Source organism: Trichosurus vulpecula, chromosome 4, assembly GCF_011100635.1.
Source record: "Trichosurus vulpecula isolate mTriVul1 chromosome 4, mTriVul1.pri, whole genome shotgun sequence".
Classification (NCBI taxonomy): domain Eukaryota; kingdom Metazoa; phylum Chordata; class Mammalia; order Diprotodontia; family Phalangeridae; genus Trichosurus; species Trichosurus vulpecula.
This window is the reverse complement of record NC_050576.1, coordinates 82464583-82486920: the sequence shown is the minus strand read 5'-3', so window position 1 is coordinate 82486920 and position 22338 is coordinate 82464583. Positions and strand designations below refer to the sequence as shown.

Below are 22338 nucleotides of genomic sequence, written 5' to 3'. Positions count from 1 at the left end.
CCTTCTCTGCCACTAATAGTTCTAGAGAATTCCCTAGAGGACAGAAAAATGAAGGACTAGCTCGAGATCACAGAGCCAGCTAAGTATCAGATGTGGGACAGGAAGCCACGTCTTCCCAACTTCCAAGTCAGTTTATACAAAATAAATGGAAGGAATCAAGAGAGGAGAATAACAAGTGCCAGCAGCTGGAGATTATAAAGCTCTCTCTAGGAGCTAGCGTCTGAAGTGAGCTTTGAGGGAATCTAGGGAGTCTGAAACAAAGTGAGGAAGGAGTGCTTTCCAGGTACGGGGAACAAGAACAAAAACAAGGCTAGTTTGCCTAAACTGCAAGAATATAAAGGGAGGGAATGCCTCAGTTTCCCCATCTGTAAAATGATCCAGAAAAGGAAATGGCAAACCTCTCCAGTATCTTTGCCCAGAAAACCTCAAATGGTATCACAAAGAGTCAGACATGACTGAAACAATTGAACAATAACAATAAATATATAATAAGGCTGGAAAGATAGGTTAAAGCCGGATTAAAAAAGGTTTTGAAAACCAAAGGAGTTGTATTAGATCCTAAACATTAATTAGAAGCCATCTCCTTAAGGGATACGGTGAATAACAAGATTATCCTATCATAGAAATTCTAACTACTATATTATTTTTGTTCATTTTTATAATGAACCCCAAAGTAACGCAGAATATTCCATAGATTGTGGTAGCTTTTTCTTTCTATTAACTGATATACACAAACTTCATTAATCATATTCTCCTTATAAAAATTAATCAGTACTGAAATTTGTTAGCAGTTAAACTCAAGAAAGATGATAAATTACAGGACAACAAAACATTGGATTAGATCTCAAGCTATCATCTTCTATCAAACAGAACTTTTTAGATATCCCGGTATTCAAGAGCTCTAAAAAGGGAAATTCCATGGAAATTCCACCTTATCCCTAATCTTACCTCACCTTCCCCTCCACTATGACAACTTTGATAACAAGCCGGCAAACATTACTTCACTAACAGCCATGAGGCAGGTGGTATTATCTTTATTTTACGGAGGAAGAGACTGAGGAAGAGAAAGTTAAGCTAGGGGCAGCTAGGTAGCTCAGTAGATGGAGTGCTAGGCCTGGAGTCAGGAAGACCCGAGTTCAAATTCTGTCTTAGACAATTATTAGCTGTGTGACCTTGGATAAAATGCTTAATCTCTGTTTTACTCAGTTTCCTCATCTGTAAAGTATGGATATTAATAGCCCCTACCTCCCAGGATTGTTTTAAGGATCAAATGAGATAATTGTAAAGCATTTAGTATAGTTCCTGGCACAACAAATTGTGGTATAAATGTTAGCTAGCAGCAGCAGCAGCAGCAGTAGTAGTAGCAGCAGGAGCAGCAGCAGCTTCATATAGACTTCATGTAATAGCCCTCAAATAGATTTTTTTCATTCGTTTTCAGCTTATCACTGACTCTGAATAACAAAGACAAATTATTACTTACAAATATTTCACCAATTATCTAGGGATGTTTCCTCCCACACAGGCCAATAAATGGAATCAAGTCATTGGCTACCAGAGTTAATTGTTTCAATTATCTTTAATTTCATAAGTTCTAGAATACTAATTACCTTCTGTCTGCCTGTAAGTGGTATACTAGTTGTCTTGTGTTACCATGTATCAGTGTCCCTTCACCTCACCTCACTATACTGCTTACAATGGGTGAATGTATGAGATGGACCTTTTGAAAAAAAAAATACACACACACACACATATATGTGTGTGTGTGTATGTGTGTGTGTATACATATATATGTGTGCGCACACACACACATATATATATATACACACACATATCTAATGCATGAACCAAAATGATGCAAGACCCTTGGTTTTGGTTTTGGTTTTTTTTTTAATGGAATAAAGTTTTGCAGCCTCACAAATAGTTGACTCTTCACTTTCCTATCTCCTGGCTTGAAATTTCACCAATACCCTGACTGTGGAATATCTGTGTGCTATTGTGGTTGAGATGGGAGGAAGGGAAGGGAAGAGACTACTCCATTCTTTAATTACTGCCTTTTTTTCTCACATACTCAAGATTTTTGAGGTAATTGGTTAAATGAAGGCCTCCAGAAAAGACACCCAGTCAAGACTTTGAAAATGTCCCAAATAGCTTCATGGAAGTCCTGTAATTTTTTTTAAAAAGTTGTTTCCATTCTGACCCAGGGTTATCAGGCATCATTTCAACTACTAGAACTCTCTGTGTATTAGAATGGATGTCTATTCTGTTGACGATTCACAAACAGGAGGGGAAAGGGAAACTACCACAAAAAAAGTGGGAAGAGTAATGCGAATGGTTTGTGGGAAAGAGACTAGACTCTATAACCCACAAGACTGACAAAATTTTGGAATAATACTGAATTCAGTTCTCGTCTTCTGAGTGATTTAAATTATGAAAGAGCTCAGGAATTCAGGTTTGGTATTCTGTTAACAGATTGTGAAAAATTACCAGGAAGTGTGGTTTTGGCCATCAAAACACTCATATAAGTAGGAGTTCATGTTATGAATTGAATATTAAAGTCTTGGTCTTGGCCCCAGGTCTCAGGCTTAGGAGCAATGGATAAAAGTTGCAAAGAAGCATATTCAGCTTTGGTAGAATGAAAGACCTAACCATTCCAGCTTTTCAAAAGAAGAATAGATTCTCTTGAGAGGTAGTCCATTCCTCTTTACTAGAGGTAGGGGGGGAGGAGTTGACCAGGGAGGGCAAGGTTGGGGTGGGGGAGAATGGGGAGCTTAAAGCAAAGACTGGTTAATCTCAGGTAGGCTGTTGAGTGCATTTGGAGAGGAAGAAATGGGTAGGGTATGAATTCAACTAGGTAGCCAACCCAGGTCCCTTTCAATTGAAAGTCTATGATTCAGTGATTCTTTTGAAGGAATTTTAAGAATTAAGATCTTGAAAGGGTGGAGCATGACTTTAAGTGTCAAATGATAAAAGGTATCTTTAAATCTGATATTAAGTACCAGCACTCATTGTTTCCTGCCTAAGCCTCCTCTCTTCCTAGCTCCTTTATTTTGTTAAAATCATCACCCAAGTTCACAACTAAGGAGTCACCCTCAAATCTTCCCTTCCTCCAACCCCACCCCATATCCATTCACTTGTCGAGTCATATCAGTTCTACTTTATAACATCTCTCACACCCATACCCTTCTTCCTGTTCACACAGTTATCAACCTAGTAGCCCAAACTCTCCTCACCTCCCTGTTGGACTATAACTTAATTCATTTTTCTGCTTCAAGTTTCTCCCCTCTCCAATCTCTTCTGATGCTACTTCCTAAGCAATATTCCTAAAAACACAGGTCTGACCGTGCTTCTCCCTTTCTTTAGGATATTGCCTCTAGAATACGATAAGAACTTTTTTTTTTTCGTTTTGGCATTTAGTCCTTCAAAATCCAAGATAGTAGATAGCCAGCCAGTCATGCAGTCGGGTACACTTAAGTTGTGTCCTGTCCCTGACACATACCGCTCATGTGAAACTGAGCAAATCACTAAATCACTGAACCTCTCAAAACTCTAAGCAACTCTCTCTCACTATGAGTTGCATAGAAAGTCCTGGAACTGCATTGATTTAGGGACTTTCCTCATCTGTTAGTTCCCTGTGACAATGAAATGGAAAGTCCGATACCTATAAATTCCCCATCCCTTTCCTGCAATCTAAGTATTAAGTTCCTTCTACTATCAGGCATTTTGCTAAATACTGGGGATACAGAGACGAAAAAGAAGCAAGCCCTGGAGGAATTTATTCTTTCTGGGTCCTTTTCGTGTGACTTCCATTTATGCACAAATTGGCCTTCTCAAAGCTGCTCCTAGTTACATTCAATTTCTCATCTCTATACATTTGTATAAACTGCCCTCCCATCCCTGTGCTTAATAAATGCAAAATAAATTAAACCAAAACTCCCAAAGGTAGTAATGCCCATTTGCTGTTCCTATGTCATAGGGAACTCAATTCTACTAGGCCTTATTAAATATACTAAACCAGTAGGTGGATAAGTAGGAACTGTGGGGAGGAGGGGTAGACAGAGGAGGGATGGAGAAGGGAACTGTTTTCCTAGGAAGAGTAAAAGTATTTATGTTCTAAAGGGTTATGAAGTACTGCTACTAGAAAAGCAGCCCATGTAGAAGGGGCAGGAAAAAAGGAGGGAGAAAGGAGCTCAGCTATTTGATCCAGGGAACCTCCCTGACAGTATAGCAGGACTCTCAGTACTCTCTCTTATAATAGAGGTTTGACACATGCTTAGTCTACCCAAGTTAACGTCATCTAAATGGAAGATGCTACAAACCTGCTTCTGAGAAATTGCAGGAAGAGAGGAGAGCATATATGGATGGACATTCTACAGTGGTCTAACGTGGTTGGGAGTAGTCTTCGCCCACAGTCTGCAGAGTCAAAAAGGTGGGTGTCTTCAACTCAGAAACTCAGGTGGCTTTTTGAAGCATTCATGAAACCCCCACTCCCCTCCCCTCAACCAAAATAACTTATACTTCTGATGAGTGGTCCCAAATTGGAGCACAAAATCACCATGCCCTGTTTAATTCTTTCTCCCCTCCACCTTCAAACTTCATCTTGTTCAGATGAGTGATGTGGTAGTGCTTAAACCAATCCCTGGAAGTCTGTTCAGAAATATTTGGCTCTGATCACACACACACACGTATATATGTGCATATATAGATAATATAAATACACACACAAATATATGTGTCTATATAATTACATATATATGTTACAAAGTGGCTTAATCAGTTATTTTAAATTCCTCAAAGAAAAATATTCTTTATCATAAAGGGTTCTTTCATTATGAGATAATCTCAGGCAAGGCATTTAATAGCTGCTGACATTCACATGGGACTTTAAAATTTACAAAATCCTTTACACATACGATTTAATTTGATCCTCACAGTAACATGGTCCATTTTACAGGTAGGGAAAGTGAAGTTTAGAACAAATGCCCATGGTCACACATCTGTTAAGTTTGAGTGACAGGTTTCAAGACAAAGGATCTCCTGACTCTAAGCCACCTTTTTTTTTTCTATACTGTGTAGCACTTTCAGTCACATATTGAAGTTATGAATTTGTTGGGGGGAGGGGGGTGCCGAGTATGTGTGTGTATGCCAATGAAATCACAAAACAATAAGTACCTAACAGCAGTAAGAAGAAAAATATTGTGGGAACTCATAGGAAAAAGATCATTTCTAGCTAAAGGATTAGGGAATCCTTCACATCAATCACTTAAAAAACATTTATTACAAATCTACTATGTAGAAAGCATTATGCTAAGCACTTGGGATATAAATCAAAGGCAAAAAACAGTCCCTTCTCTCAAGGATCTCACAGCCTAATGAAAGAGAAAACACACAAACAACTACATACGAACAGGCTGTACATGAGATGAATCAGAAATAATCAACAGAGAGAAGGCACTAGAATGAAAGAGGATTGGGAAAGGTTTCCTAGAGATGAGATTTTAGCTGGGATTTGAAGGGATCCAAGGAAGCCTGGAGTCAGAGATGAGAAGAGAAAGCATTCAGGGCATAGGGGGCAGACAGTGAAAAAGACAGGAGACAATGATGGAGTTTCTTGTTTGAGGAATAGCAAAGAGGCCAGTGTCACTGAATAACAGAGCACATGAGAGACAGAAAGGTGTAAGAAGACTGGAAAGGGAAGATGGTACATTAGGAGGACTTTGAATGCCAGTGGAGCCTTGAAAAATAGATAGAAAGTAAATTTTTGACCAGTTCTTGAAAGGGATAGATAATCCAGTCACAGAGAACATTCTGAGCAGTCAGAAAGGCAAGCAACTTCAAATGATGCACTTAGGGGAAAGCCAGGAGCCAATATGGCTGGAGCAGAGAGCAAACAATGAGGGAGTATTAGGGAATAAGGCTGGAACTAGAGGTTAGAATCATATTTTAGAGGCTTCTGAATGCTCTTTGAAAATGGTTGTACTTTATTATTGTGTCAACGAGATCATATATTTAGAGGCCACCTAGGCCAATTCCCTCATTTTGCAGAAGAGGGACTAAGACTGGGAAGTCAGGTGACTTAGTCAAAGTCACACCAGTTATGTGTTAGAGCTAGAATCTGAGCATCACCTCTCTGACTACAAATTCAGTGTTTTATCTTGTTGTTGTTTGTCACCTACTACATCTGAGGAGCTGAGAAGCAAGTGAGAAAGTGGAAACAATGAATGTAGTCAGCTTCTTCTAGGAGTTTGGAGCTGCAAGGGAGGAGAAGCATAGGCTAATAGTTTGGCGGGATGGTAGGGTCAACCAAAGGTTTTCTAAGAACCAGGGTTTTATAAGAACCTGGGCATATTTGGAAACAACAAGGGAGGTGCCAGTGCAAAAAAAGATATATTGACTATTTATGAAGAGATGGTTGAAGGGACAAGCTCCCACAAGCAGAAGTTGGGAATGCAGTAAAGACAGTAATTAAGGAGTTGAACTGCAACAGAGAAGAGAATAATGATGATATTGAAAGGATTTAGGGCAAAGACCCGAGGAGAAGAAGCTCAGGCAAAGTCCTCTAGCTCTTAGGTAAAAAAAAGAGAGAGAGAGAGAGAGAGAGTGAGAAGCCATGCTATTTTATAAATAAAGATTAACAGAAGAAAAATCCAATAACGACATTTATATCTTTCCAAAGGTTCCAGGGGTGAATAACCTGTGGCCTCAAGGCCACATGCGGCCCTCTAGGTCCTCAAGTGTGGCCCTTTGACTGAATCCAAACTTCACGAAACAAATCCCCTTAACAAAAAGATTTGTTCTGTCAAACTTGGACTCAGTCAAGAGGCCCACACCCAAGGACAGAGAAGGCCACATGTGGCCTCGAGGCCGTAGGTTCTGTTCCCCACCCCCGCATAGGCCATCTAAAATGTATTCCAGTTACCCATCTGTATTTCCTGTTCTTCAAGGGACTTTCTTTATTTGCAATAAGCTTGACTGCAATTCTGTAAAATACTCTTTGGATATCATTATGGATCACTCCAGTATCTTTGCCCAGAAAACCCCAAATGAGGTCACAAAGAGTCAGACATGACTGAACTGCAACAATAACAACAAGAAATCAGTCAGCTAGTTAACAGTTATTTCTTAAGCCCTTTCTATATATAGGGTTCTGAGAAGGCATGCGGATAAACGAATCAGCCCCTGCCTTCAAAGAAATTACAATTGGGGGTGAGCAAATAATCATTCACTGTTTTTGTTTGGCCAGCTGGCTAAGAAAAGGTTTTATATTTTTAAATACAGTAAAACTTCATTTTAAAATGTAAAAATCACTCTTAGTTCACAGGCCATACTGTAGGGGATTTGACCTTTGGACTGCAGTTTACCCAAAACCATAGAGCCTCAATGCGAGGCACACAGTAAGTATGAAATAATACTTCCTGATTGAAGCCTTAAGTCCTGAAAAGATCATTGGTCTGGGAGCACAGAAAATCTGACTTCTGGTATCCCTAGGGAGCTGTGAAATCTTAGGTAAAGCCTTTTCTGGGCCTTAGCTTTCTCATCAACAAAAACAGGAGTTTTAACTGAAAGATTTCTAATGTTCCCTTTAGCTTTAATGTCTTGTGAATAAATTTCAGAAAACTATTTGCCCACGTAAAGTGGTAATGACATCAATGAGACTGGGGCACAGCTATATTCAGCAAGACAACTTGGCCTAGAATGCATTATTTGGTGTCTAAGGAAAATAAATGTCCAATGAGTCAAAGTGGGAACATAGTTTCAACTTGGCACCTCCCATTAAGGCTAACTAATGGAGGGAGAGTTTGGCTCAACTTTAACACTTGGTTTTGGTAAGGGAATAGATATTATCTTTTTTTTCTTTTTTCTCTTTTCCCACCAAGGATGCCAAAGTCCTGGTAACCTTTGTTAAAGTCATCTAGATGGCTCAGTGAATAGACTGCTGGGTCTGGAGTCAGGAATAATTAACCCTGAGTTCAAATTTAGCCTCAGACACTAACCGTGTGACTCTGGGCGAATCACTTAACCCTGTTTGCCTCAGTCTCCTCATGAGCTAAAGAAGGAAATGGCAAACCACTCTAGTATCTTTGCCAAGAAAATCCCAAATAGGGTCACAAAAAGTTGGACATGAGTGAAACAACTAAATAACAACCACAAAACTTTTGTTAAAACAAAAGCCTTGAGCCAATAGATAAGACAGAAAGCCTTAGAGGGACAGCCAAACACACCAATAGGGTCTCCACGTTCAAATCAAAACACAATTATGAGCACATCCAAACCAGCACAGAATGGGAAAGTCTCTTCACTATCTCACAAAGTACTTTTCAGTTCTACATGTATACATAAACAACAATAATTCCCATAATTATCACCATATTACCAAATCAAGTAGTTCCACTTAGGACTTGCATGGCTCTATAGAGGTTCCTGAAAAAGTTATACATAAATTGTGTGTGTTTGTGTATGTATGTGGGCCATTCTGTCAGTCAATTAATATGTATTAAAGGCCTACTATGTTTCAGGAACCACGTAAAGCCTTGGAGATAAAAGAATGACAAAGGAACAAAAGACAATCCAGGCTCTGGAGGTGCTCATGGTCTAATAGAAGATACAACATGAAGGCTGTGCACAAACAAGATACAAACAGGACACTTTAGAGATAATCAACAAAAGGAAGGCATTAGTTATAAGGGGGATCAGGAAAGGCTTCCTATAGAAGGCATGCATATGTGTGTATTTCAATCAAATGCCTTAGAGTGGCTCTCTATTTATAATGTCAGGCAAGATATCAAATAATCTCTAGTTAGGAGGTCCCTCTATAGCTATCTAGTCTAACCTATATCTGTAAAAAGAATCTGGCTCTGCAGCATGCCAATCAAGTGGTTCCCCTGCTTTGAAGACCTCCAAAGAGGGGGAAACTGCTTCCTCCTGAGGCAGCCAATTTCCCTTTTTTGAACAGCTCTAATTGTTAGCAAAGTTTTTTATTTTGTTTCATTTTGTTTTGTGTCTCCCTTGTACTAAGCCTAAATTTTCCTTTTTGAAATTTCCACCGAGGCTACTGGTTCTGCCCCGTGGTACCAAACAGAACAAGTCTGATCCTTCTTCCGTATGACATCCTTTCAGATATGTGAAGACAACATATAACCCAAAGTTTTCCGTCTCCAGGTTAAATATCTCCAGTACTGTCAGCTGATCCTGGTATGATATGGACTCACCATTGTGACTGCCCTCCTCTGGAAGCTTTCAGGCTCATCAAAGTCCTTTTGTGCAAAAAGTTATTTTGAACAACATTTGCAATACAAATAAGCACCCCTCCCCAAAACATATAATTTGAATAAGCAATCAGATATGTATGTAATGGAGTTTCTTATCCTTCATTTCACTAAAATATAGTTCAGGGTTGGAATGTATGGGGGTAAAAGAAAATAGAATTATCAGAAGAAGAACTATTACTGAAGCTATTATCTGCTTGCCAAAAAGTGGTAGGCAACTTGTTCTGATATCATTGTCAATCAATGATCCAGACAAAAGAGCAGAAGGATTCGGTCAATACAGAATCTTTTACTAAGAGGATAGACTACACCTTGGTTATGCCCTAAAGATATTTAGGTTGTTAAGAACAGCAAAAGGGCCTAGCAAATTCAAAACAATCTGTGCACTTGTTAGGAGTTTCACTAAACTGGACTGAACCAAAGATCTTTTTTTCTTTCCTTTGAGTTCTTTTCCATTTTTGATAATTTTTTGTGTATGAATCAAAATATACAGTTTTCTTCAGATGAATGTGTCACTTGCTAACTGTGGCCAGTTTTCTACTATGCATAATGCTTAATAGCCAAGGCTCTGGTGAGACCTTCCTTCTCCATATTACTCAGGAATCCCCTGTATCTATATCCTCCACCACTGCCACCACTAACACCTGGGTTAGAATTGTTTATTGCCTCCTTTGTGACTCCATTAAAAAACATCAGTAAGGAGGATTATTCTATTATCCATGAAGTAAAAGAAGATGAGAATGAGTATCTGTCTAAAGACCTTGGCTCTTTCTGGAGTTTATCTTTCCATCTCCCACTTTTCTCACTATTTGATATGTAGGATTTGGACACAAGTACTGCTATGGAAGGATGGAAAGTACTAATGAGATAACATTTGTAAAATACCTAACACAGAGCCTAGCACATTGTAGGTGCTATATACACGATTATTCTCTTCTTTCCCCCGCCTCTCCTCCCTATCCCATATCTTTCTGCTAGCTCTAAAAAATCAGAACTAGGTTATGATAAAATATAACTTCTTTTTCCAAAAGCACTGTCTTTACTCTCATTTATCAACTTAAAATTAATGTGTAAATTTTTATTTTTTTCAGCTATAGAGAGGCAATAAATAACTTTTACTGTAGAAAGATAAGAATGGGACTTAAAATGGATAATCTGGATTTCTAGGTCTAGTACTATTTTTAATTAGTACTATGATTTTGGATAATTCAAAGAACCATAGAATTGTAAAGTTGGAAAGAATCTTACAAACTAATCTTTTACCCTATTCAATTTACTGACCTCTAAGATTCCTTAAAACTCAATCTCTCATTCTATTATCCTATAAACCCCCTGTTAGTTATAGTAACTTACCTGTCAATCAGAGAGGGTGTTATTTAATGAGTTGCCTACATACTCAAATGGATCTCTGATCTCATCAATATCGTCATTCCCTCCTATGATGCTGACCCCAACTTGTATCTGCCCATCCTTTGTGACTTCTATTTCCCCTAAAATTTTCCACTAGTGGTCCATCCAACTTACCAAGGGGACTGGGGCTTGTTTTCCCCTCCTTCAACAACATAAAGATACTAACTTATCTGAAAAGTAGGCTTGACATTGCCTAAGCCTACTTCTACCCAGTGCCATCACAAGATCAGATGAGATAGTTGTGAAAGTCCTTTTTCACTCATTAATTTGTCTGATGAAATCCTTTACATTGTTTTTCCTTCATATGAAGGTCACACAGCTAGTTCTTGGATCTCCTTGCTCCCATTCAGTCTTCTTTCCCCTACACCACACTTTCCTAGCACCACAACCTCCCTAAGCCTCAGTTTCATTGCCTGTAAAGTAGGCATAACATTACCTAAGCCTACTTCCTCCCAGATAATAATTATTATAATAATAATTACATGAGATAATATCTGTGAAAGTGCTTTGTAAACTACCAAACTCTTTACTCAATTAAAGGATCTACGATTTCATCCTTGTGAGTTCTCCTTCTACTGACTCATATCACAACCTAGTCAGTCAAAAAAACATCTATTAAGCACCTGTTATTATTGTGTTCAAAGTCTTGTACTAGGCTCTAGGGGAAAGGAGTGTTTATATAAGACAAGGTCTCTGTCCCCATAGAACCATAAGTTTAAAGTCTAATAACAGAATAAGACATAGACTACTATAATTCAAAATATTAAATAAAAAGTGGTATTGTGTGGGGTAATAGGTAGGTTCAGAAGGTTTAGACCCATAAGGGACCTCAGCAATCATACAATCCAGTCCCTTCATTTTACAGTCCAAGAAGGAAAGATCTTTATGAATAAGAGAGGGCACTTTGACGGTGTTTTTAAAAATGGGTAATGACATAAGAAAATTTTAGTATTGACTTCAGTACTACAATTTCTTCTTGAAAGCAAGTCACGCAACTAGTTATATATATATATAGTCTGCAAAAAAGCAAGCTGAGACATTAACTGTAGTCCTGGTGCTATTGGGTTAATTCCTACTCTGTTCATAAAATTCCAGCTTCAAGATAAAAGAAATAGCTCTAGTGCTGACTGGCTAGTTTCTTGTTTTACTTGATATGGATCTTTTCTTTCTGCTATCTGTTCTCTGATGTGTAAATTTACCTTTCCATTCTGTCCTCTGTAAAATTCCATCATATCCTTTCTGCCTTGTAACTAAAACCTACAGAAGGTTTCTAAAAATGTTGCTTGTAGCCTATTGGTTTTTGTGTACCATGAGACTTTGCTCAGCATATTATAAACCAGTTATTAAAATGTCTCTATTGGTAAGTACGATTGACAGCACTGTCTATCAATGGGTTCTTGGACGATTTTTATATGAATAGGAATACAGAAGGAGGGTAAGACAAAGATAGGAATTGGCATGGAAAAGTATTATTAGGTGGGGAACGAGTAGGATCTGTTCAGAGGACATACAATCATACAGTTCAGCTGGACCATAGAACACTTGGAAGAAAAATAAGGCTGCAAAGGCAGGATAGAGGATTTCTAACTTTGTAGACAATAGTGAGCTATTGAAGATTTTGGAAAAAAGAAATAACATGACCAGATTTGTGCATAAAGAAAATTAACAAAGGATTATTAAAAGAAGGAAAAATGAGTTAGGAGGCAATTGTGAAATTGGCGATTGCACTTGCCAAAAGGAGGCGATTGTAAAAGTGTGAGCAGCTGTCAGAGTGCTAAAAAAAGGGGGAAGAAGGAGGAGATGACAAGTGCAGAGGATGTAACAATGGAATCAGTAAGAACTGGTGACAGCTTGAGATAAGGGAAAAGGAACATCATCTTTGACATTTAAAAGTGATAGACTGGGTTGATGGTGATACCATTCACAGAAAAAATAAAATCAGGAGGAAGCTGGAGCAAAATAGTGAAGTAGGAAATTAGAGATGTTCAGAAAAGAGATCATAACTAGAGATAGAGAGTGGGATGTTATCTGCATAGAGGGAGTAACAAATTGTGAGAGTGAATAGAAAGATGTCTAAAGGTAGAAAATTTGGGAACACCCACCTGAAGGGGTTGAGAATAAGATCAGCAATCAGGGAAGGAGAAAAGATGAGATGTTTAAAAAAAAAGGTAGGAGGGGGCAGAGCCAAGACAGCAGCTGGAAAGCAGGGACTTGCGTAAGCTCCCTGCCAGATCCCTCCAAAAACCTATAAAAAATGGCTCTGAACAAACTCTAGACTGCAGAACCCACAAAGTAGCAGAGGGAAGAAGGGCTCCAGCCCAGGACAGCCCGAATGGTCGCTGGGTAAGGTCTATCACGAACGGAGCTGGGAGCAGAGCGGAGGAGAGCCCTGGGTGGGCAGTGGCAGGACCAACTAGACCAGGAGCCAGGCAGAACAGGCCCTAGAACCCTGAATCAGTGAGCTGTGGCAGTTACCAGACTTCTCAACCCACAAACACCAAAGACAACAGAGAAGGTTAGTGGGAAAAGCTGTGGGGAGAGATTGAAAGAGTTTGCAGTTTGGCCACTGCCCTGGGGGGACCGGGGGTGGTACAGCTACAGAATTACAGCTGCAGTTGCTTCTAGCCCCAGGCTTACCTAGTAGGAGGAATTAAGTGGCTGATCAGAGCAGGAGTGCAGAGACTGCTTAAGATTTGCATCAGGTCCCAGTTGGCGGTTCTTGGGGAGGGAGGAGTGCTGGTGTGGCAGAGCTGGCTGTATAGAAATAGCTCTGAAATCAACAGGCACATCCCCTCAAGCTTGGAACAAAGTACTCTTTACTCTACAAGCAGTCATACTCCCATGAAAAACTCAAGGGTCAAGTAAGTTGGCTGGGAACATGGCCAGGCAGAGAAAACACTCTCAGATTCAGACTCAGACTTTGGAATCTTTCTTTGGTGACAAAGAAGACCAAAATATACAGACAGAAGAAGTCAACAAAGTCAAAGAGCCTACATCAAAAGCCTCCAAGAAAAACATGAACTGGTCTCAGGCCATGGAAGAGCTCAAAAAGGATTTGGAAAAGCAAGTTAGAGCAGTAGAAGAAAAATTGGGATGAGAAATGAGAATGATGTGAGAAAACCATGAAAAACAAGTCAATGACTTGCTAAAGGAGACCCAAAAAAATACTGAAAAAAATATTGAAGAAAAGAACACCTTAAAAAATAGACTAACTCAAATGGCAAAAGAGCTCCAAAAAGCCAATGAGGAGAAGAATGCCTTGAAAGGCAGAATTAGCCAAATGGAAAAGGAGGTCCAAAAGACCACTGAAGAAAATACTACCTTAAAAATTAGATTGGAGCAAGTGGAAGCTAGTGACTTGATGAGAAATCAAGATTTTATAAAACAGAACCAAAGGAATGAAAAATGGAAGACAATGTGAAATATCTCATTGGAAAAACCACTGACCTGGAAAATAGATCCAGGAGAGATAATTTAAAAATTATTGGACTACCTGAAAGCCATGATCAAAAAAAGAGCCTAGATATCATCTTTCAAGAAATTATCAAGGGGAACTGCCCTGATATTCTAGAGCCAGAGGGTAAAATAGAAATTGAAAGAATACACAGATCACCTCCTCAAAAAGATCCCCAAAAGAAAACTCCCAGGAATATTGTCACCAAATTCCAGAACTCCCAGGTCAAGGAAAAAATACTGCAAACAGCCATAAAGAAACAATTTGAGTATTGTGGAAAAACAATCAGGATAACACAGGATCTAGCAGCTTCTACATTAAGGGATTGAAGGGCTTGGAATACGATATTCCAGAGGTCAATGGAGCTAGTATTAAAACCAAGAATCACCTACCCAGCAAAACTGAGTATCATGCTCCAAGGAAAAATATGGATTTTCAATAAAATAGAGGACTTTCAAGCTTTCTCAGTGAAAAAACCAGAACTGAATAGAAAATTTGACTTTCAAACACAAGAATCAAGAGAAGCATGAAAAGGTAAACAAGAAAGAGAAATTATAAGGGACTTACTAAAGTTGAACTGTTTTGTTTACATTCCTACATGTAATATGTGTATGATTCATGAGACCTCAGTATTAGAGTAGCTGAAAGGAATATGCGTATATATGTATATATATATATATATATATATATATATATATATATATATGTGTGTGTGTGTGTGTGTGTGTGTATACATACATATATGTGTGTATGTGTGTATATATATATATGTAGGTATGTGTGTGTATATATATATATGGACAGAGGGCACAGGATGAGTTGAATATGAAGGGATGATATCTAAAAAAAAATCAAATTAAGGGATAAAAGAGGAATATATTGAGAGAGGGAGAAAGGGAGAGGTAGAATGGGGTAAATTATCTCACATGAAATGGCAAGAAAAAGCAGTTCTGTAGGAAGGGAAGGGGGGCAGGTGAGGAGGAATGAGTAAATCTTACTCTCATAGGATTTGACCAGAGGAGGGAATAACATACACACTCAATTGGGTATCTTACCCCACAGGAAAGAAGGAGGAAGAAGATAAAAAATGGGGGACAATAGAAGGAAGAGCAGATGGGGGAGGAGGTAATCAAAACCAAACACTTTTGAAAAGGGACAGGGTCAAGGGAGAAAACTCAATAAAGGGGGATAGGTTAGGAAGGAGCAAAACATAGTTAGTCTTTCACAACATGAGTATTGTGGAAGGGTTTTACATAATGATACGCATGTGGCCTATGTTGAATTGCTTGCCTTCTTAGGGAGGGTGGGTGGGGAGGGAAGAGGGGAGAGAATTTGGAACTCAAAGTTTTAAAAACATGTTCAAAAACAAAAAAAAATTTTTGCATGTAACTGGGAAATAAGATACACAGGCAATGGGGCATAGGAATTTATCTTGCCCTACAAGAAAGGAAGGGAAAAGGGGATGGGAGGGGAGTGGGGTGACAGAAGGGAGGGCTGACTGGGGAATGGGGCAACCAGAACATACGCCATCTTGGAGTGGGTGGGAGGGTAGAAATAGGGAGAAAATTTGTAATTCAAACTTGTGAAAATCAATGCTGAAAACTAAATTTATTAAATAAATTAAATTTAAAAATGTAAAATAAAAATAAAATAAAATACAAATTTAAAAAAAAGGTAGGAGCAGAACAACCAGAGTCCCACTTCAAGGAATGGCCAAGCATATCAGATGCTATTGTTAGCTGACAGAGAATAAGGACTTTTTAAAAAGCCCATTGGATGTGGAGATTAAGATCATTGGTGACCATAAAGAGAGCAATTACAGAAGAGAATAATGGAAAATGCTAGATTAAAATGGGTTGAGAAGAAAGAGGATAATGCGGAAGTGGAAGTATTCTACGTAGATAACTTGGGCTTTGTGAATTGTTATCTATGACTCAAAATATTGATCCCCAGTAATGAGCCTCTCCAAACTTGGTTGGCATGGTCCTCAAATGACACACACTCCATAAGAAGGCCTTCCAAACTTCACGGGACGTAGAAGAGCTTATGGTCCACTACCATGACCTTTAAGAGCCCAGAGTCATCTTCATGTCAAATAAGATAATGCAAAAGAACTTTAGTAGAGAATAGTTATAGAAATGTAGAAGCATTATTATTGTGTTTGGGAGCTTGCAATTTAAAAAAAAAGACAATCAATATAAAACTAATTTCAAAGATGAAAAGAAAAAGCAATACAATTTGAGGCTAAGTACTTTAGGTACATAGGAGTACAAAGTACTACTGTATATAGAAGCACTTTAGTGGAAGATATTACTGATTTTATAGAGAGATAAGAGTGATTTATAGACTAATTTTAAGCATTAGGTTTCCTCAGTTGGCCACATCAGGACATTAAAATGTGTTTTCTGCTTATTCTGACTACTGACTAGTTGAATCCTTTAAATCTTTTTTGTACCTATATAAAACAGGGTGGCAATAGAATTTGTCTAGAGGGATAGGAGCTGAACTTAGGTAAGGAAACCCCTTCTACAAATGCTAGTCTATACCTCCTCTGTGACTGACAATCTTTTAGAGATGTCTGAAATGGTTAGGTGACTATTCTTTATAGATGTGTTAAATTGAGCACCGAGTGGCTATAATAGTCATATAATCATAAATCTAGAAGATTGATTGTGGGATTTAGTGTCCTTTTCTGAGACAGATGATGGACAGCAAATATCCAGAACAGAGTGCTCTATGATCTCCTGGATTATATAATTATGTAATACAATCTCCACAACCTTCCTCAATATGTCCATCCAGTACTCAGAACCTGATAACCAAGAATTTACCACCCACTTAAATCTCTTTGAGTTAAAGCATTATAGATTTAGAATTAAAAAGGTTCTTAAAAATATCATATTCCAAACTCTGTTTTAGAGATGGGAAAACTAAGGTACAAGAAGTTAAGTGATTTGCTCTAAATTAGAGTGATCGATGGAGCCACAGATAAACCCAGCTTCTATAACCCCAAATCCAGTATTCATTCAATTATGTCATGCTGTCCCTCCATTTCTTCCTGTCCTGTATGTCCAACCCCTCCACCTCAGCATGGAGATTAGCCCTCATAAAAGCCTTTTAAAATTTTTTTAATATTATCAATGACTAAAGTTTAGCTTTTAGCATCAAATTTTATGAAGGCCATCTTGATATCATAGCTATGCAACCTCACTCTTTCACTCTCTTAGAGACAGAGAAAGAATCTTCTCTTTAGTGGAAAAGGCAAAATCTTAATACCATTATTTCTGCAACTCAATTGGCCAGTGCAAAAAAAAAGTATAAATGAATACCATTTAATAAAAAAAAGGAAAAAAAGTAACTGTTGAAAAATATTGTTTAGGGTTTGAGAATACAAGCAGGAAATACTGATTTCTCAAAATTCTACAGTTCTATGTAGACTATCAATTCTTATGATTTCGTTTTTTAGCTCTTCCGTCCGAAGTTACTATTATTACTGTTGTTGTTATCCAATAATTAGTTGTTTGATGGTAGAATTCCTGCCTTCTTTCTGGGTTCAATTCTTGGCATCATCATAATTATTATCACCATCCTACCCCAGTGCTAATGTGGAATCTACATTTTTATACTTTGCAGTTATAATTTTCTCTACCACCCACTATTCACAATATTAGTCTATACTGGGCTGTGGTTAGACCACATTAGACCACATTGTCTTCCACTAGGAGCACCATGGATTTAAAAAGTACATTAATAAATGGGTGACTTTCCAGAACAGGGCAACTAGCATGGTGATTTGAAGTGCCAGCAGGGGAGGAGAAATTGGATTTATTTGCTTTGGCCCCAGCAGGAAAACCAAGAGCAGTGACTAGAAGCTGTAAAATATCCATCTGAGTCTCAGTGGATGAAAGTTTGCTAACAATGAGAGCCATCCAAAAGTGGAATGGGTCTCCTCTCCTCAGAAAACTTCAAGGAAAAGCTGGATGACTACTTGCCAAGTATGCTATACACAAGCAGGATTCCTCTCAGGTATGTGCTGGTCCAGATGGCTACTGATTCTGTAAAAACATTCAGTTTTTCACACCTTTCCCACCAATTCATTGGACAAACATTCTCACTAGGACATCTTAGTGTATTATATGCAAAAATAGGTTTGTCTTTGGTGAACAATTCAGAATAAAAAAATTAGACTTTTAACAGAAAGCTAAAATAAAATATAATTTGTAATTTCATTCATCTATCAGATTTCTCATATCTGCAGAACTATGCGCATTTCTAGAAATATTAATTTTTTTGGTTTGTTTAGATCTAATAATTCATCAGGGTAGGAAACTCCTGAGCGCGGAAACTTCTCTCCCTGGTAGAGGTCCACAACTTCTTTGTAACTTATAGTCTTAGAGGATTTCCTGAGCCATCAAGAGGTTAAGTGACTTACCCAAGGTCACAGAGCCATATGTCAAAGGCAGGACATGATGAACCCAGGCCTTTCTGATTCCTGGCCCTCTATCTACTACATAATACTACCTTTCTAAAATGCCTAAAAAGAAAGATACCCACAAAATCTGTGGACATCATCTTGTCCTTGACTGTATTGTCATCATTTGAGCTCATTGTCTTGATATAGCCTTCACTCAGAACTTCCTAGTAGTCCAAGACACCAACGATGAAGTTACATTGTCATACAGTGCAAACCTACAACCTCCTAATTCAAGGTTTCACTAATTCCCTAAGAGGCATTTTGTGAAGTGTTATCAGAGATCTAATATGATATGGAGGTGTTGCTATCTTTATCTGTAGAAAGAATATCTCACAGGAAACCATGCATCTTCTGAAGAAGGGAAATATTACTATATATGTATACACATAAAGTGACTTCAGTCAACCACACATACTTGACAGAGATATCTAATTTCTAAAGATCTGGTACTCAGTTTCTGAGGATTAATTCTTCACAAGTCTCTGATCTACTTATAAGAAGAATATCAAAAAGTCCTATTTTTTGCTATCTCACTAAGCCTAAAATGCAATACAAGTGGCCCCTGCACTACTGGGAGGAATGGATAAGGGGAAGAGGGGCCTTTAAGGAATTCATTTGGAGTCAAAATTTTCTTTCTCTACCATTAGTTCTTTTTAATTAATTTAATTAGTTCTTTTCAAGTTTTAATAAGTAATTCAATGTATCATGAAAACATCCTGGAGAATATTTTCACATGACACAAAGCTTCCAGTTTTTATTTTCTAAAGCTACGAAAGAAAAAGGAGTTGGCTAATGTAAGATATGTCTAAGGAAAACGAACCACAAACTAATTCTAGGTCTTCCTCTTTTCTACTTGCAGACTATTTTTAAATGGATATAATCTTAAGCCATTCCATTTACTCCCTGCCTTAAAAGTGTTCTAATTTTGAAAGTACCGCACTCTGTAGATAAGCAGGGCTAACAGGACCCACTGATGGCTATGAATAAGAGCCACTTCTTTCTATTTACTAAACTTTGTCACTTTCGTCACTAAACTTCACACTTTTTCCCCAACACCCTAAACCAATAATTCATGTCAAAAACTTTTAAGTGACTTAAAATGTTCAAAAGGAGTTATATTTTCTACAATTAAAAGAAGTGCTCTCTACAGGAAGTTTGTAAATTGTTTTCTGCAAATACAGATTAAGCACTTACTTCTCTATACATTTCACAAGTATTGCTTCAGTTACAGTGCTCCATTAAAGGGGAAGATTCCAATCTCTTACCTAAAATGAACTGGAGAAACAGGCTTGCTTATGGCCATATGGGCTATTTGAAATGTAAAACCTTCTGAGAAGGGCTGTTATTTTTCATTTCCAGTTTTCCTCATAGTATTCCCTCTTAATCTTTTTTGAACGGTTTTTGTGGACCAGTGGGATATTTTAGCTGCTAAAGTCTGAGCATTTTTACTATCTCCTAGATATGCTTATTTTTTTTTTTTGGATAGCAAGCATCTTCCAGCACAAATGAATGGTGTAATACTGATCCAAACACTCTCTGCCAGCCTTAGTTGATTCATTGTCATCAACCAATAGCAGGTGCAAATTTCTTGTTTTGTGTTTTAAGATAAGTTCATTAAAATAGAATTCTAGATTGTGACAAAGTTAGATTGTGTCACATTGAATCATAGATCGTTCATGCTAGACGTGAAGCTAATTTAACCATGTCGTTCCACAAATGAGGAAACTGAGGCCTACAGCCATTAAGTAGCATTGCAAATGTCACAAAACAAGTGAATGGCAGAACCAGGATGAGACCTTAGCTAGCCAGACCCCTAATCCTGTGTCTTTCCTACTATCATCCAACTTATTTTGAAATCAAAAGAATGTGTTTTATCTTTACGCAGTCCCAAGCTACTTTTTAAAAAATGTCTACTTAAATTTAGAGTAGGGATGGAGCAAGAGGATGTCATATGCACAGAAAATCACTTGATTCAACAAACTGGCACAAATGTGAAGAGAATTTTCATTTTCTTTTAAGGAATAAAATAATTTTGATCGTGAAAAGCAACTAACAAACTGCAAACAAAATTAAATTAAATTAACACAGCCACAAAACAGATCTATACTTCTCTTTCATGCCTTCTCCCTACTCTATTCTAAAACAGCTTTTTCTATTTTTCCCTCCTTAAGCCTCCTTCCCCCAACACAGAATTCCTAAATCATTTTTCATTCTCGAATTATAGCATTGTTGCTTATTCGGCTCCCTTCAAACATCTACATTTGTGCTATAGTTACTGAAAGTCAAATTACAATTATTGTTTTGATCATTTTTATTAGTAGTAATAGGTGATGGTCCATCATAAAGTAAATATTGCCAAAAATTGTTTAAGTCTAGAGGCACAGTAAAATAATGGATGGAGAGATGGACTTGAAGTCATGATGACCTGGATTCAAATTCTGCCTCTGACACATACTGGCTATGTGACTCAGGATAAGTCACTTTACCCTTTTGGTGGTCTAGACAATTCTCACACTATAAATCGCAGATAATCTACGTTGATAGAGAGAGTTACATCACCTGAAAGTTCCCAGTACCAATGAAATCGCTGGTCCAGATCCTATCATTAATCTTTGCTTCCTCTCACTATTTTCATGTTCAACATTTGGAATTTCCAGAGAAAGAGAGAGAGAGAAAGAGAGAGAGAGAGAGAGAGAGAGAGAGAGAGAGAGAGAGAGAGAGAGAGAGAGAGAGAGGAAGAAAGAAAGAAAGAAAGAAAGAAAGAAAGAAAGAAAGAAAGAAAGAAAGAAAGAAAGAAAGAAAGAAAGAAAGACATAAGGAAAGAAGGGAGGGAGGAAGAAAGGGAAAGAAGGAAGAAGGGGGAGGAAGGAAGGTGGAAAGAAAGAGGGGGAGGGAAGGAGGAGGAAAGAAAGAAATTAGAAGAAAACAGGGAAAAGAGAAAGAAAACTCCAGACAGAATCAAATAAGAGAATATAATCCATCTCTTCCTAACAGTCTGAACTGTCAAGTGGTACATTGCTAAAGTTTAAGTAACAACAATCATTGGGCTACACAATCACGTGGAAGTGGTAACAGCACTACCTTAACTGCTCTTTAAAATCTTCTTTCAAGATTCTAAACTAGGCAAAGCACCTTTTCTGAACATTTTCCTTCTCTTAGACCCGTAAAAAAGTACACATTTGCCAAAAAGAAACAGGCATTCTCAAGGCTCTGCTTCCCCTTTCATAAGCCAAGCAAGTCACATGCAGACTCTGAAAAACTTGTGCTTTTTTTTTGCCTTCTTCCACGGTTTTCTATCCTGATAAACTTAACAAACTAGCAACTAATGGAATGTTTTTTCTTAAAAAAAAAAAAAAGGAAGAATAAGTATGTTGCTTACAGTTCTGAATGTATACTAGAATCTTCAGATCGGTCTATCCCTCTAGCTTTCTGCAAGGCTCCTTTTTCAGTGCCTGGATATGGACAAGTTCAGAAAAAAATCAAAGTGGGAGGGGCTAGTTTGTGGGCTGGTCTAGCTGGCTGTGCAGATGTTTTAAGGTGGAATTGAAGAAGGAAAGGGGGAAAACGTTAGCAGGGAATTAGAAAAGCAACCTAGAAAGGTGAAACCTATGAGCCCAGAAAAGATGCTGAAGTAATACCAAAAAAACCACATGAGTACAAAATATACATAAACAAATTCTTTATACCACTGAGTTTCTTTAAGCAGCCCTTGCTTCCTCTATTTTTATAACTATATA

The 22338-nt window shown here is 38.0% G+C and overlaps 1 protein-coding gene across 1 annotated transcript in view; it reads right to left on the bottom strand.

Moving 5' to 3' along the window:
* Nucleotides 1-22048, bottom strand: part of PLA2G4A (phospholipase A2 group IVA) — a 165248-nt gene extending 143200 nt beyond the window's left edge. The window contains exon 1 of the mRNA XM_036753292.1: nucleotides 21981-22048. The gene's annotated coding sequence lies outside the window, so the exon portion shown is untranslated. The remainder of the gene's footprint in view (nucleotides 1-21980) is intronic.
* Nucleotides 22049-22338: the final 290 nt, after the last annotated feature.